General features: G+C 35.2%; 2 long non-coding RNA genes across 7 annotated transcripts in view; one reads left to right on the top strand and one right to left on the bottom strand.

The window, feature by feature from the left end:
• Positions 1-4,906, bottom strand: part of LOC116499416 — a 40,783-nt gene extending 35,877 nt beyond the window's left edge. The window contains exons 1-2 of the long non-coding RNA XR_004254235.1: positions 4,834-4,906; positions 4,676-4,742 (exon numbers count right to left, since the gene is read on the bottom strand). This is a non-coding gene — a long non-coding RNA (uncharacterized LOC116499416). The remainder of the gene's footprint in view (positions 1-4,675; positions 4,743-4,833) is intronic.
• LOC116499383 overlaps positions 1,139-17,831 on the top strand; it is a 179,906-nt gene continuing 163,213 nt past the window's right edge. For all 6 annotated transcript variants that reach the window (XR_004254227.1, XR_004254222.1, XR_004254228.1 and 3 more), the window contains exon 1: positions 1,139-1,418. This is a non-coding gene — a long non-coding RNA (uncharacterized LOC116499383). The remainder of the gene's footprint in view (positions 1,419-17,831) is intronic.

Raw genomic sequence — 17,831 nt, 5'->3', positions numbered from 1 at the left:
AATATATGTCCTTATGTTGGTGTTTAACTTGTTCATAACCCATGCTTGGTTTAATTACTTGTAAACAGTTATCACTTAGAGAGCAGTGGTTTCTACAGTGTGGTAGATGTTTTCTAAGTGCAGCCTGTGTTCTGAACATTGTTGCAGTTGTTTATTGCATTATTTGGGACCCATTTATGGTGCATTTTCTTACAGAGGGTCATTTTCTCCACCAATGGCTTTACTGATGTCAGAGTGAAATAAGATGCAAGTGAGAGCAAATAACACAGCAGCTTTTGGCTCTGGTCAGAAACTTTTGCTTTTACAGACCCTGCTGTCTAAAAACAGTGATTCTTCTAAATCAACAAAAATCAAAAAGGGAGAAAACCAGATCTGTTGCTTTGTTGAGTATTCCACAGAGCAAGTAGCAAATCCTGAAGGGAAGCTTTCCTTCTGACTGACTGATAGATAAGGCAAGAGCTTTCAGTCTTCATTAAAAAAAAAAAAAAAAAAAAAAAAAAAAAATGCGAAAAGCCCCAGACAGTTTCAGCTGAGTGGGTGAGTACAGCATGGTGTTAGATGTAAGCTGATACTGGAAATGGGTTTGGAAGGACAAACAGAAGGGCACATCTCTACAAATAGAAAGAGGGGCTAAACTTGGACTTAAAATGATATTTTAAAACAGAATCTAGAGATGTTTAAAAAATACATTTGTAATCTGAACTCATGTAAAATCCATTTTTAAATCTCTCTGAAAACATATTGTATTCTAGATACATATCTTTCAGACAGGAGTTCTGTTTGCAGCATATTTTTCTTTAAAGGGTTTTGCATTTATGCATAAAAAGCTTATTAATTATTTGTAACTGCTTGTCATCATATTCTGATAATAGAGGCCTGGTTAAGGATAATAACTACCACATCACTATTTTGGGTCATATAGATAATATATATACATATGTACATATATACATACACGATTCCTGGTGCAATATTACCCAAAGCATCTCCTTTCTCCCTGTACACAGGACCAAAAGTGCAGGCACATCATTTATTGATAAGACAAAAAGAATGTAATGAAATTATCAATGTTCTTGAATTAATTATGAACATGATTAAGAAAGCTAAAATCTCAGGAGCCAGGATCTCATTACCCATTCAGTCTTAGGGATTGCTTTCATTCAGCAAGGCAAAAAGGCTTTGAGCAGTCCCACAATTGCCTTAGTCTCATTTATTTGTGGTAGTATTAAGGTTTATTTGTTTTCTGGTTTGCACTTCTTCTGAAATTATTTCTCTTAGTTTATTCATTTAACAAAATGTTCCTTCCTGTCACAGAAGAAAGTGCCTACAAGGCCTACATAGGTTCTTCAGTCTGCAAGCCTCCCTTTGAGAATGTTTCTTTCAACTCACATTGCTGGAGCTCCTAAATATCTTTCAAGGTAAGTCTGAGAATGTAGCCAAAAAAGTTCTTTCAGATTTATGTCTGCAGCTGTACTACAGTACTGTCTGATTCCCATTCAGCTCGGAGCCTTAATGACATCATTATTACGCTGTCTGAACCAGATTTAACTTGGAGCCTGCATGATATTGTTGCTTATCTTCCTTCCTATGTGGGAGATGCAGTATTACTTTGCTTAAAAAATAATAATTAGCCGCTGATGGTGCAGATATGGTTCAGATTCTGAACTTTCAGAAACTGGGGGGAGACCGAAGCAGCACTGGATACATGCATGTCAATTTAAAAATAATTTTTACCTCTAAGAAATGATAATTGGGCTGTGCTTTTCTTGCACAGTTGTCTGACTGAGGATTGTGGTGTGCAGCTGCCTTATTTACACAGTCATAGTGCACTGTATTACTTAATAATTTTGACTTTCTCTTTATAAGGCCCTTCTGAATTTCTTGTTATTGCAGGGTTTGCCCCCAAATCAGTGTCTGAATGATACGATGTAACGAATAAATTCTGGCAGTAGCCGTGTGGGAATAATGCATAGATGATTTTTAAAAACAGAAATAAAGTCTTCGTAGCTCAAAAAGCAGAAATCCAGCAGACTGTAGGTTTTGTTTTTCTTTTGTTCTTCTGTTAATGGAAGTTTGATATGTCTTTTATTATTGTTTCTGGGTTTTATTTTCAAACAGAGGAGAGGAGTCTGTAGCCCTATATTTGGTACAAGCTATTATCTACCAGAATAGAACAAGGACAGCAAAGAACATATTTTAGATTAAAATAAGTGCTGTCTGTGACACACTAGAAAGATTGATTTTAGTTGTTTTCTCCATAATGCTTTGATATAGTATTTTACTGCCTTTCCTAATCTCAGTTAATAAATAATATAAACAAAATGCAAACCAATTAATTTGCTCAGAGTATGTACATCACCTAAATGGGACAATCAGACTGAAAAAACAATGATAATGCCTTACTCTCTCTTGGTAACCTTGAAATGTAGAATTACATTTGCAGCATGAAGAAAAAGCATGTACAAATACTACTGTTCATCTGTTCCTATAGTTCTGCAGACTTACAAATGACAGTGTGTTTAAAGAAATACATTTAGAGGAACTTTTGTTGAAACTGACACGTGAAAGTCATTCATACTACTGGCATATACATCCCATAGCAATTATGAAACAATATTCATGGGTTTCTTAAGATTCATGGATGTGGGTTCTTTAAATTTATGTCTAAATGAAAGATTTTTACCCTCAATACAATTCTTTGCTGTCTGCTTCAAGATTTCATATTTTATTTAAAAAATGGCTATTGAAGATAATTTGACATACTCTTAAAAATTATACTGCATTGCTCTGGGCCTGTTTTTAGCTTTCATTTTGATGGAAACTTTGCAAGTGTTAAAACCATACATGATATAAAAAGCATAAATTCTATTATTGTATCAGGTAAAAGAAAAAAATATTTTTTTTTGGCGTAAGATTTTTTGAAAAGGTACCAAAGGTAAAGCTTTTTAAGTTCATCTCTTTCTGCAGAACTGGAAATATCTCTACCTGTTTTAATATTTTTCTACCATAATAGCTTTAAAAAGCAATAGACTGTGGGTGCAAAAAATTGATCATGTTACAGAACAGTTTCCAGTTTTGTCAGAGAAGTTCAGTAGCATATTTTTAGGCACCTTCCCTTGCTTTAGCACTTGGATATTTTCTAGTATTCAAGCAAAATAGTTTGGGGGATTAAAATTATTATATAATAAGAGATATATAGCTACCAATAAAGGCAGAAGAAAATAAATAGATCGACAACTGTATGGTATGAAACTAGAAAATAAACCTATTTCTTTAATCCATATTATCATAAGAAAATACACTGTTTTGTTTTATTAATGTTGCAATATATTTCTAATACAAAATTCATGCTGATTTGGTTATCTCGAAGAGTTCACGTTTGCATAAAGTAGTGTGAAAGCACTTAGTGAACTAAAATTACGCAGCTTAATAGCAAATGTTTAAACCAAAGAATGAATAAGAGTGTAACCTTTTGCAGTTGTGGAGAATACTAAATTGCAGTAATTAACATGGTACAAACGTGTAAGAGTTTTCATTTGGTTTGTGAACCTTTTTAACAAAGACACAAACAGAAATGCTGACTTATCTGGCTTGTGTATACCATAGCCTTCTTGACTTCTGGCAGGGGTATGGATTTAGACCAAAGGTGGAAAAGTATGTGCATAGTTTGGGTCACTGGGGAAGGGTTGTGGAAGGATTACAAGGTCAGGCTCTAAATGAGCTCTGAGAAAATTGCTCTTTAGGAGGAGAAACAGTCTTGTTGTTTAGTAGAATCTGAATTTCTTTTTTTATAACTATTCTGGGGAACAGTCCAGGAATAAAAGAAGTGTCTCCAGAATAAGTCACTAGGGAATCCAAGAAGTTAGAGAGCCTCAAATTACATATGCTGATTATATGTCACTTCGATCCCATTAACTTCTAAGACACAGGGGATGGATTGTAGCAATCAATTATTTAACTACTACTGACTTTGGAAAGAGCAGGATCAGGCCCAAAGTTATCATGAAGACAACCATTTAATACAAATGCTCAAACTGAAGTTACTAGTAAGAGGGTGTCTCCCATATATATTGTTTATGCACTCTTCTGACAGATCAAAATGCCTTTTTCATCTTGTGGGCCACTTACACCTGGGATGCGATTGGCATTTCATAGCCGTGTCAAACTGAGTGTAATAAGTTTTTTTTTTTTTTTTTTTTTTTTTTTAATCTTTCTAAACACTAATCAAAAAGTAATGCTTAGATACCTCTGTTATCTAATTACCGGCAAAATTAGTAAATAATCATTTAAGTAAATTACATTTGCAATGCATTTAAACCATTTTTAAATTTCTTATTTTCCACTTCACATGAAAAAATATAAATCACACTTTTCAATATATATATATATATTCAATTTCGTGGGAATCTCCATTAATACAAAGTGAAAATACCTAGAATTTAAATAGCTGTGGCTTGCTGAACTGCTGACTGATGAGTTAATATTTTCATTTCAGTTTTGGAAGTTCAAGAAAAGTTATAATTCCATTTTCCGCCGCAAAGAATCAAAATATCCTCATAAGTACATAACATCTAAAGATTAAAACACTATTTGCAAAAATACAATTTAATATCCTTGAAAAGTGTTGTATCGTAAAGTAACAAGCTTCTACTATAAGGAACATTTTTTGGCTTACAGCTTTTTAGTGTGTCCTCCTCCCTTCTGCTGCTGTTGCCGCTGCTCAGATTCAATGTGCATCACATCTAGTAGCAAAGAAAGAGTTTGCGTTACTTTCAGAACAAATTATTTTTTCTAAGAGGTCAGCTTTGTTCTGAATAGGTTAAATAGAACTACCTGCTTTAGATTGATTTAAATCAGTAATGGATCTGCTCATAAAGCTGCTGTTACTAGATATTACACTCCTATCTTAGTCCTTTGATAGCTCCGATAAGAAGTGCTTACCACAGAGGATGCTCCTAAAGGACAGATATTGTTTCCTGTACCTCAGGGAGTAAAATGCCATACTGCTGGATCAGGAACTTTTACTAACAGCAAGTAAATTCAGGCCTTATCAAGTTACAGCACAAACTGCACTCATGTTTTATTATTCTCATTAGAGATTTAAGGACTAATTCCAGTTGTTAGCGCTTAGCAGTTTAATGTTTTCCATAGATAAGAATTAAGATTCTTCTGGGGGATTTTTTATTTGCTAAAGCTTGCAAAATATAATGTGGTAATGCACTTACTTTGATGTAATATGACTGGATTTCCTAAATGTTTTTAAGGGATAGGGTTTTAAAAATTTAAATCTAATAACTAAATTTTTCAACTCTAAAATAGTCATTTTCAATCAAATAGGGTTTTAAGAGCTAAAAAAGGCAGATTTTGCCTTGAAAAAAATATGATACCAATATTGCTAGTACTTTAGCTTTTGTATGCATTAGTAATGCTTTCAAGTAGATGCAGAACAACAAAGGTAAGTTAAGAATTTCAGCATGCAGAAAATTATTAACTGAACAAACTTCTTACAAACCCACCTTTACAAGCAATGAAGCTGATATATTTTTGAGTCAGAAAAAGACAAAATATGGGTTAACTGTGTTCTTACTGAAATGACATATTTTAAAGGATAGTAAATCTTAAACTTTCCATACATTATTTTCTCAAGAGATTCATAAAGGCATGAAATTGACTGATGTAAAACAAATAGTGATATACTTGCATTAGGCCCATGAAGGTAATGTCACATAGAAGAATCTGTGTTTTTCATGATAATGTGACTTAAAACTGAAGCTGGGTCTTCATTAACTCTCTGCTTCCTAAGTATAATTTGGCTTGAAAAAAAATAGGGTTTGGGATCTTGTAGTTGGGTTGCAGAGCTCTTGCAGTGCCACTAACCCCAGCCATAGTTATGGCAAACACTTTTACTTCCAGAACTCTGATGTATCTGGTCATATTCTGGAAATTACATTTCGGCTGCTCTACAACTTGTTGGTTTTTATGTCTCCAAGTCATTCTTCCAGATCACAGACACCATAGATATAACAGGCTTAGTAAGAATGACCTTGCATCATAGAAAGTTCAGTTTGGGTAATTAAGTCTATTTATCTAAATAATTGATTACATTAACTATAATCCACCTGAATGCAATAATCTTAATTTCCATTCCTTGTGTTATCTAATGTTGTGTGTTGCTGCAGTTGTTGTTTTCTGCAGAAGATATGGACATGTTTCTGTTTGATTCCTCTTTTTATTTTTTCCTCTAACTCACTGGATACATCCTATTTGAAATGCTTTCCTTGGTAATATTATCTCATAAAGGCAGGTCCTGTAAGAGCGTCACAGTTAATCAATAATAATTGTTGTTAGTAATGATTATTGATTAGCTATGACATTGCATTTGGAAGGCGTTTTTTATGGAGTAGCAATACCAGGAATAATAAGAGAAGTCCCATTGACTCAGAGTCGTAAAAGGCACACTAATTATTTTCGAAAGAGCTACTGTTTCTGGAAAAGCTTTTAAATAGGTGTATCTGAGTACTGCTTTTAAATTGGGATATACAATATCTAGTCCCTTGGATAGTTTACTTTTTTAAGAGGTGAGCCTTGCTATTGGCACTTCACTTTAATCTAAGATTGTTTTTCCCTGGCATTTTCGCTTTGAAGTTTAAGGTTATACTTCTTGTGGTTACATTACTATGTGTAATCCTCCCCTATATAAAAAATAAATTTATTATGAGGAACTCCCACCAGATATCTTGGAAAACTTACGTATAGCTGTTCTGTGTCCAAAATGCTGTTCAGTAGGTTTTCCAAAGCACCCAGGTAACAGCTGGCGCAGGCCATGTGCCAGCCTTGACAGCCCATATGCTCTCTTTAGTGCTGTAATTATCTCAACACAAAACTCTGATAACCCAGTCTACAGGGTCCAGTTTCACTAGGTTAAATTGACTCAGTGGCTTTGTTAGTAAGTTCCTTTGGCACAGTAAGAACTTCATCAAGACTTTAAGTATTGTGGCAGGCTTGGAAAACCAATATGACTGCTAGTTTCAGGACAGGTGTCTTATTAACCCTAGGAGATTGTAGGTTTCAGTTCATTATAGTGGCACCCAGCAGCACTACTACAGTTAAAGGTCTGTCATTGTTTCCATTATACACCCTTCTTTTCCAGAAGACTTTCTAATTCCTTTGGTTTAGTCTGCTTTGGGCTGTACTTTGGCATGTGACTCCTCTACCTGGAGGCATTTTTCTTCTCTTTTAACAAAATTTGAGCAAAATTTCCTGTTTTTTATTTATTTATTTATTATTATTATTATTTTATTTAATTTATTTATATATTTTTTAATTACGATTAGAGGAAAATAACACTTTACATAGTTTTTATGCTATTTTCAGCTTGAAAAAGTTATGAATATTTTTCTTTATAAATTAAATACTTCTAGTGTCGTGACTTTGTGTAAGCTTCTTAGGTCAAAAAGAACAGTAGAATAGTAGAAAAGTAGTGGGAGCCCCACTATTCCACATTGTGAGTGGTGGTAGGAAAAGTGAGTGAAGGGGCATGCCTCAACTTTTTTTAAACAAGTCTGAATGGACCAGAAGAACGCATGTTCAGTTGTGTGAGTTTATCCAAATATTCTTTTGATACCTTTGCAATGCCTGAGCCAAAGTACAGTGAAAACACAATTTCGTGTCTGACTTGTGTGCTACTGGTATGGGTTCAGTTCATTTTAGACAGGTATTGACATCGCATCTGGATGCTTGGATGATCCCCTTGTAGTGGCTGATGTATATGGGCTTCACACCAAGCTAAAAGGAGTCAATGAAATCTTTCCTTTACGCTTTTGGTCAGTCACTTGGTGCACTTGCGTTAACTAGGGGTGGTTTCTGTGGTTCATTCTGATGGTGAGCGAGCTGAAGAAAGCTAAACTGATGTCAGTGTAGCATAAGGCTAGGCCAAAAGCTGCCTGCCTTGTGGGTTCAGAGCCCTTATTGATTCTTCTACAAGTCTTTAAATGGGTGGAGTAAATTACAGCTTGTGACTTGGTGGATGATAGCTGTCTGGAGCCCTCTGCTTGGCAAGCTGACCTTTTCCATTAGTGCAGGATGTACAGGACAGCTTGTAAAGCTTTGCAGATTGTTTGCTACCAGGTGCTGAAAGGAGGTGCTTGTTTTTGTTGCCATAGGGTGTCTTCACTTTCAAACCACAACCATTCTAGCATACAGGGAAAAGATTATCTTGCACTTTGGAAGTGAATGTGACTCCAGCTTCACCATGCTGGAAGAGAAACACAATGCCTGTTGTTATTGAGCTGTCTTCCACAGGTAGTCCTACAACTAAAGTCATCATTTATATGTTGTCAGGAGTACTCACCAAATTTATTGACTTGCACATTATTCTTTGCAAATAAGTTCTAGCTGCTCTCTTCATATTATAATTAAAACAGCAAGGACTTTAATCATTTATGAAATTTTAAACTACATACTGAATATAAATGTATCATTCAATGTGATAGAATGAATTAAATTCATCATTGTCAAATAAATGTATGAAAGATGAAATATCTCTCATCTCACATCATTATCGAATAAAATGTCTGTTTTCCAAATGCTGTAGCATAGCATGTGGTTTGTATTATCTTCAGGACATTTCCAGCAAATGAGACTTTCAAAATACCTTTAAAAAGCACATTTTTTTTAAAAGGATAGTGTTTTCAATAACAGCTACCTTAGACCTAAACATTATATTGCAATCTGACTGAAGAATGAAGTACTGGGAGGGGTGTCGACCAACTTCCAGGTTGGTTATACCTTTTCTGTCATTATCCAATGAAGAGGCCTTTGACAGTCCTGTGCCTTTCAAGCATGGAAGAGATGGGCAGATCTTTGCCTCAGTCTGCTGCCCCACTGAAATTATGTCCTGGTACAGCAAGGATGAAGCTGTTGCAGGTACAAGACGTGTCTGACTTTAGCAGTGCTGCAGGGTCAGTGATGGAAAAGAGGTCCTGGCAAAGCTGTTCTCATGTGGTCATACCGCTGTGACATTGGGCAAAACATCCATTTCTGAGGGAAGCCTCCTTTGCTTCTGTTGACTTCTTGTGGCCATGGGGTTTGGAGGTGAGTCGAGAGACCATTATATGAGATTATGCTTTCTTCGGGAAGAATCAACTTGGAGAATAAAATATAGGAAAAAATCTCACAAATTTCTTTCCCTTATCTCTGCTTTACCTTATGGAGCTGGCCCTGTAAAAACAGCAACAACAACTTGTCCAGCTTCTGTCTGCCCTTCCACATTTGCTGTTTGTGTTTTCACAAAACCAGCTCAAGACCAAAAACAGGAAAACTCTGGCTAAAGACTACTGATACATATTCTTACTGTAACTCTCATCCTTTCCTGGCTCATTTTCTGTCTCAACACCTTATATCCATCATTTTTACAAGAGTCAATTTTTAGTTCTGTATCTGACTCCCATGAAATCCAGCGAGTGCTGCCTGTCTTCTCTGTTTTCCCAGTGACTCAAGCAAATTGTCCTGTCACTACTAATAGACAAGTGGTGAATTTCATTCTTGCAAACTACAGCAGCAGTTTTGGAGTCTTGTGCTCGAAAAGCGTATAAAATATGATATCGGAGAGCACTTCCCTACACCAGCATCCTTCAATGGATGGGCAGTTCTTTTGGCTAGATGGAGCGTGACAGAGTCATTTTTTTCAGTCAATTACTTACAGATTAAAGCTTTTGCATGCTGGGCACCTATCTTTATAGAGGAGCTCGTACTATATAGATCACTGAACAATCAATCATCAGATGGTGTATTTTGGACTCCTGCTTGAAACCCTGCAGATGCCAAAACGAGGGGGCTGGATCCAACCTCCAATTGTTACTGATGTAGACTGTATTCAAATCACTGACCTACAATTTATTCTGGGTTGGCAAATACTTAAATTAATGAAGCAATCACTGTCCTGCAATCACCAACAGTATATTCTGCATTCATAGTTAATATGCCAGTGGAAAGGAATTAAGAAAATAGAATATATTTAATGCTACTCATTTGTGCTAGACACATCGCCTTCCTTTTTCACATCTAGTGTAAATTAGATGCATTTCACTGTATGTATTATTTGTGTAGCATTTGGCCATATATCAGGATGAAATATAGTTCTCTAATTAGCTTCTTCCAAGTACTTACAGTTACCCCAGGCTGGTGATCACCCATATTAAAGCAAATGTGGCCCTGGCAATTGTTTGTACATGCAATTGAACAGCCATGGTAAAAATCTTTTCTAAAGCTTTCCTGTGGCTCACAACCACAGTATAAGCAGTAATTGTCTGAGACAGTTCACAGGGATCAGGCAGTTTGCTTGTTATGGTGCAGCATGTATCATGAAAGAAGACATTTGAGGTTTAATGATATCTTTCTAATAGCTTTATGATAGAGTTCCTTTATACTGAAGGATTTTATTAGGTTGGAAATATAATTTTCATGAAGTCTCAAAATAAAAAAGCCTAGAAGTAAAGTACATTTGCTAAAACCCTTCAATTCTTTTTCTCTTGCTTCCCAGTATTGTTTCAAAGACTAGAAGGTGATGTTGTATTCCTTGGTGTGCTTTTTAAAGTCAGGAGTGGCAATATTTAGCACATGCTTGGGCAGCCGTGTTTGAAATCCATGCTTCCTCTCTCTGGTGTTCTGATGTGCCTTTAGGGGATGCTTGCCTGTTTGTAGTTTGTTTTCTTTTGTTTAAGGTTTCAGCTACTGCATTGACTAATGATTATATAGCAGTAAACTCTCATCCCTGCTAAATTCAGAGGTAATGCCTCAAAAGCATTTTTCCCCTGTGTGACATAAAACAATAAAAGAACTAGACAATCCCCTTTTGAGGAAGAATAATCCTTTTGTTTAAAGAAAAAAAAAAAAAAAAAAAAAAAAGCATGCATTTTCTTGATGCCAGAGGGTGTAGAATTCAAATCAAAGATTAAGCTAATTGATAAAAATAAAACAAATGTCTCACAGTATAATCTTCTTTAAGCACAGTTAAGATTTTTGCATTATCAAGTATTAATCACATATGCTATTTTAGTACTAGATTGTGCTTAGTTTTGAACTGTGAAATATCTATTTTATACACAAATAATATGGGACATGCTGAATCTGAATTTCATCTCACTCACAACTTTACAGTAAATTTATTTCTCTTTTGAGTTAATGTCACCTCAGCACAGAATTGACAGGACCTCAGAAATCAGAGATGGACATTAACTCATTGCTAGTATAATTTATCGATATACATTTCCTATTTTTAGTATCATAAATAAGAAATATGCATTTATAATTTTCAATGAGATTTTGAAAAAAAAAAAGTATATATTCTTACTGAAACATTCATCTCTATATTCAGCTGTCTATTGAAAAATTTTCACAAAAGCTCTATTTTGATTAGCCAGTCACTTAAAAAGAGGAAAAAAAGACTCCAACATGCTGTTTAATTATGTACTGCTGGGATCTTCTGAGCATATAATGTGATAAATTCAGCATTGCCAATTTAGGGTGGTTGTTTGCCTAAAATATTAAAAACTAACTATAAATGAGAAGTTAGTGCAATTTGAAAGAAAAGCTTACAGCTTTGAAGAGAAAGCGCACTGTGGTTAAACTACCATTTCAGCCACAGACTGTGATTATTGAATATGCTTATAGTAGGCTTCATTTTCATTAGTAGAAGCTTTAGAGCAATAATTATCCACAACTTCACTGGTAATGCCAAAGCTATCAGAGAGAAAGTTTTGTATTTAGCTTTCAGTATTTTCTCTTCGCTTTGCTTCGCTTTGCTTCCTCTCCTCTCCTCTCCTCTCCTCTCCTCTCCTCTCCTCTCCTCTCCTCTCCTCTCCTCTCCTCTCCTCTCCTCTCCTCTCCTCTCCTCTCCTCTCCTCTCCTCTCCTCTCCTCTCCTCTCCTCTCCTCTCCTCTCCTCTCCTCTCCTCTCCTCTCCTCTCCTCTCCTCTCCTCTCCTCTCCTCTCCTCTGTCTCATCTTTGTCTTTCTCTTTCTGTCTTTCTTTTTCTTTTTTTGTCTTTCCATCTTTCTTTCTTTCTTTCTTTTCTTTTTGTCCATCTTTCTGTCTTTTTTTTTTTTTTCCTTTTGCTTGCTCTTCTGGCCTTGCAGTCAGTCGTTAGCATAAAAGTGATGGGGCAATTAGCTCCTGATGCAAATGCTACTGCTGACATATCTAAATACAGAGTAATTACAGACTAGCTATCCAGAACTGCAGTTTGTCACACCTTTTTTATTCAACTTGACTTGCAGAAGGGACATCACTGCTGCTGTACTAAACGTGCACCATAATAAAAACCAGACTGGTGATGTTTGCAGAATGGGACCTTAACTCTAGTTTGCCCTTTTGCTATTGTGTCCGGAGTTGACAATGGACATAATGACTGTGTTGAATCTTGTGAAAATTTGGGTCATCACGTGAGTCTAAGTGAACACACAGACCAGAAACCAGTCAGAATTGGGCAGTAAAAGCAGATGTTCCCAGTCTGAGCACCAAGCTCAGAGAAACAAAATGAACTATTTCAGACCCAGGTGCAAAATTATGACACTGCTATGGGCAAGAGCAATGTGTGCAGCCTGAAACCACAGCTTCCTCTGACCATTTTCAGCATATAAACTCTGCTCTCAATGGGTGCACCTGTGTCAGGACCAATGAGGAAAACAGATGTGTATTGCAAACACCTACTGGTGTTTGTTGCTCACTAGGAGCATCACCCAAATTGACACAAACATGCAAAAATGCCTGACCATAAAGTTACTTAAGAACAATTGCCTTTTGTCCATTAGCCTAATGGTTTGTGGGGAAACTAAAGTCTATAAAAATATTTATATTCATAAAAATTAAGCATCCAAGCTGCCACTACATTTTCTCTGCAATGAGTTTTTAACATTTTGGAGGTTAGTCCTTTTGCAAAACCACTCACTCCACAAAGGTATAAAATATAGCTCTTAATGGAGATAGTACATTTACTCAAGTGCATTAGACAGTTCTTCCTTCTCCTACTCTTCCTGTTTGATTGGCAGCCAGAGATCCTAGATGTAACGCTATAGGAGATATTGTTTATAGCCGAAGCAGCAGGATCTGGCACCAGAGAGGACTCCACAGGCACTTGTGTTGATGGTGGCTTTGCAGTTGCCTCTGGGTCTTTCATGTGGCTGGGCTGATGAAAGCTATCTGGGCAGTTATATGCTCTTGGAAACCATTTCTTTTTCCATTGACATTTTAAATGCTTGTGGTGATTAACTGTTTGTATGCAGAGAATTTTAAATCCTGCACCACAGTAACTCTGCAGAGGCTGCTGGCACATAGTGTGCATCTATATTTCTCTTTTCTGCCTAAAACTCCTTTCATGTGTTAGTGCAAACATTTGTTTAACTGTATATTTGTAACTGCATATTTGCAGTGCTCCAGCTCAGAGGAAGGAAATCTGAGGCTCTAGATACAACATGATGTGAGCTATTAGTCGTGGTTTCAGATCCCCACCCCTGAACTGGCATGGGGGGTTCCATTCTGCACATCTCAAGATGAAAAAAAAAAAAGAATAATAAAAAAAAAAAAAAAAGGACAAATTAGGACATCAACCAGGAACCTTGTTGAATTTTTCCAAGCAGCAGAGTAAAGCCATGAGTAGGCCATTTTTATTTATTTATTTATTTATTTTCTCATCTTCTGCTTGTTTCTTGCTTCACACACAGCTCAGTAAGGGGAAAAAGTTAAAAAAAGGTTCATGTTGGTTTAGTTCCCACAGGGATTTTATACTGAATAGTCCATCTAAATGTCTGGTGCATGCTACTGCTTAGTGTTTTCAGAGATTGTCTTACATTGTCTTAGTAAAAAACCACAAGGGATACACACTTTTGGAAAAAAAAATCCCAAACACAGAGCTTTTCTTGCTCTTCAGAGTATCAGGAGTTCCAGCCTGTGTTGTACTCAATGAATGTATTTCTCTGATTAAATGTTAAATTAGGCATAAATCTGTGTAGGATTGAAGAGTATATCTGTTCAATAAACTTGTCAGCCAGTAAAACAACCTCATGGAAAACAAATGTTTTGCTCTTCATGAAACAAAAACTTTTTTTCTTTGTAACTATATTTTAAGATGTGAAATCAGTAGTTTGTGTATTCCAGGATGTATTACATATTCAAGATTCTTTAGAGATTTTCTTACACAAATACATGTTTCATTTTGAAAGTATGCTATTTTACATTTTACCATTAATTTATTTAACAGTAAAATTAAACCATGATTAATATTATTGTTTCCTATTGATTTATTTTATTTTTTTTTCAACTGAGAAACATTGTTACAAAAAGTAAAATAAATGACCTTCGAAATCCACATATCTAACAAGTGAAAACACAAGATTTACTCTTCACTAAGTCTTTGAACAATCTCTATGTGAATATTGTGTTTGTGCCTTTGAAACTGAAATCATTCTTGAAACAAAACTTTATGGTACATAAAGTATGGCTTCACCAGAAGCATGCTGTAGATTAAATCATGTCAAAAGGATCCATAAAATGGAGTCTGTGCTCTTTAGTGATGCTGAGCATGCACCCCCATGCTTTTAAAGTGGATAGGCCAGAAAAAGTTCAGAAAAAATGTTAAGTTCCTCTTACAAAACTCAGAATAAAGATAGGTAAAATAAAAAGGAAAGGGGAGTTCCATGCACTTGTTCAAAACTTCTTCCATTAAAATCACTGTAGGGTGTTCAAGACAAATGTTTCACTGTATGTTGCAGGCTTGCATTGGCTCTGAAAAATCCTGGAAAAAGTCCTGGTTTGCTGTATGTGGTAGATAGTTTATGGCAAGCATCCTGAATTCTTCCTGTGGACCTGCTGCTATCCGTCCATTTCACTGGAAACCAAGGCTGCTTCATCTCCGCTACAAGTGATATAATGGAAGGCAAGGGAGGGTGAAACATTGGCAGGCAAACACATTGAAAAAAGTACTGGAAAAATACATAGAATTTTGTCATTATTTCTCCATACAGAATTGCACTTTGCAGGTCTCTCTGAGCCTTTGAACAGGCTTAAACATAGTTAAGATGCATGCTACATACTGATCTACAAAGGAAGGACCAGAGCTTTGCAGCGCACAAATTTATTTTTACAAAAATGCAGTAGTCATTTAGCTTATTGACATTCTCTTACTTTATTATTTTAAAAAGTACTTACTTTCAAACTGAGCAGCTTCTCCACCTTGTAAGCATTATTAAGACACTTAACTGCAAGAAACCAAGTAATTTTTTTAGCTTGGTTTTACTATGACCCATTTGTAAAGTCCATGGAATCTGTAAAACTTTAGTATGTTGGATCAAGCTTCTAGTGTAACTTTAAACAGAGTTCCTGCTAGCTTCAGTGGGAATTCTGCCTGAGAAAAGACTTGGGCTGCAATCTAATCACTTACTAAAATTCAGTCAAAACCTTGTAAATTATCATGATACTAAAATATCAACAATATGACTCCAATGAAAGAGCTATAGGAGATAATATTTGCTGAAAAAATGTTGAATTCATTGAACCATTCCATAGAAGTCTATTGTTTCCAGTGATATTTTTTTCTGAAAAAAGCAAGAAATATTTAATAATAATAATAATAATAAATAATAGATATTATTATTATTATTATTATTATTATTATTATTATTATTATTATTATTATTATTATTATTGGGAAAGTCTATTTAGGCTTTATTTGAAAGACATTCTTTACCTTTTTGTTTGTATCCTAAAGTAATATTTGTTTCAAAAGAATTAAAAAATATATTTATATATATATTTTTATATATTTTTATATATATATTTTTGAAAAAATATATATTTTATATATTTTTTTCTGTTAATTTCTATTGAATTGTATTTTATTTATGTTTTAATATTTCATTTTACTACTCAGATTGTTCTTAAGTAACATAAAATATATAAAAGATGCTTTTCAAAAGATAAGGTCTCAAAACTACAACTTCCTATCTCTTGGAAATCTCAGTGGAAATTCTGGGAAAATCAAGGCTTAATCTCCCCTTCTGGTTTGAAACTTTCTTTTTAAAGTACCAAATTTAAGTTTAGTTTAGTTTCATGTAAGTTTAAGCTGTTGATTTTAAAGTTCAGACTTTCAATCCTGCATATTTTTGTTGGAGATATGGTATCAATCCATCTACTTAGCATAATCTAACATAGAAGATCAGAGACCCAAAGAGGCTAAGACTTTCTTCTTCTGTGTGTTTCTTAAGCTGTCTGAGACATAATAGCTCTTCATATATATATTCTCATTTGACTTTGCCTTCACTTTTCCTTTGGTGGTAACAGAGTCTAACTCCAAGTAAAATTACACTGTCCATCCAAACTACAACTGGATTTTAGGTGGAACCTTTTGTACTGCAGAAATTAAGGTGAATTTTATTTTCAGTACTGCTGAATATTTTATTTTCATAACTCTATATAAAGATGATGGGTGTCTGAAAACTTTTGTACATTTTTTGCTGGTTTCTACTGAATTATTTTCCAGAATATCTCCTTGTATTGCAAATTATTCTGGGAATTTATTTTCATGTTTCATTTGAAGTTCTATATTCTTTCCATCAAATACAGTGGTACTAAAATTCAGCTGCATTTTTTATTCTGTCTCCAAGAAGACAGTAACCTTCATGAGGTTTGGATACAAACAGGATAGAGAGGTATCTAAGGGAGGCTGTAATGGAGCTTTTATGCTCCCTTATGCATCAGAGTATATATGTTTTGTTTTGTTTAAAAACAAAAAACAAACAAACAAACAAACAAAAACACCCACAAACTTTAAATTTTACTGTCAGATTGTGCTTCTGTGTAAATCAGTGGATTATGGTCAAAGCTTGTATGTAGTCTTAGTTTGCTTCCTGTTGTCATGGAAACTAAGACGGTATACAAAATGCACAATATGCACTGTGCAAGTTATTCCTGGTATACATGGAAATGAGAACTCTTTTTAGTCAAAAAATGTCCTATATAGTAAGCATAGAGAGGAAGTTTCTTTCTTTCTTTCTTTCTTGCTTGCTTGCTTTCTTGCTTTCTTTTTCTTTCTTGCTTGCTTTCTCTCTTCCCTTTCCCTTTCCCTTTCCCTTTCCCTTTCCCTTTCCCTTTCCCTTTCCCTTTCCCTTTCCCTTTCCCTTTCCCTTTCCCTTTCCCTTTCCCTTTCCCTTTCCCTTTCCCTTTCCCTTTCCCTTTCCCTTTAGCCACTCATTCTCTTTTTCTCTCTCTCACTCTCTCTTTCTCTTGCGCTCTTGCTCTCTCTCTTTCTCTCTTTTGCCTTTTTTTCATTTATTTATTTCTCTCTTCTTACTATTCTTAATGGAAATACATTATTTCCAAAGGCACACTCTCTCATAAAATAGTAGGCTTGCTTTTTGTTCCTACTGACTTCCTTACAAGATTAGAGTTAAGGACACGTCTTGCTTATTTCACTGTGAAGTTTTGAAGAAGTTATTCAGCTGTGGTGCTGTTCAATTCTCCTGATCTTCAAAATAAAGGGAATAACGTCAGAAAACATAAGACACTTCAAAATCATAAAAAGAAACAAAACTCAAACCCCAGAACATCATTGACAGGTATCATTACCCAGAATATCATTACAGCTGATATGGTTTAACATGTTACCATTGGTCTGATGTTAAATAGGCTGGCATTATACACGTAGACCAGTTATTCCAAAGCAGCCTGATTGTGATATACATGCAAGGGCACTGTCCAGATCTACTTTTGTAAGTTATTAGTCAGGACTAGTGAGCCATTTCATTGCAGAGTTATAAAGAGCATTTCTGATCATGATTTCAT

Source organism: Aythya fuligula, chromosome 1 (assembly GCF_009819795.1).
Source record: "Aythya fuligula isolate bAytFul2 chromosome 1, bAytFul2.pri, whole genome shotgun sequence".
Taxonomy (NCBI): domain Eukaryota; kingdom Metazoa; phylum Chordata; class Aves; order Anseriformes; family Anatidae; genus Aythya; species Aythya fuligula.
The sequence above is the reverse complement of the archived record's forward strand: the minus strand, read 5'-3'. Positions and strand labels throughout refer to the sequence as shown.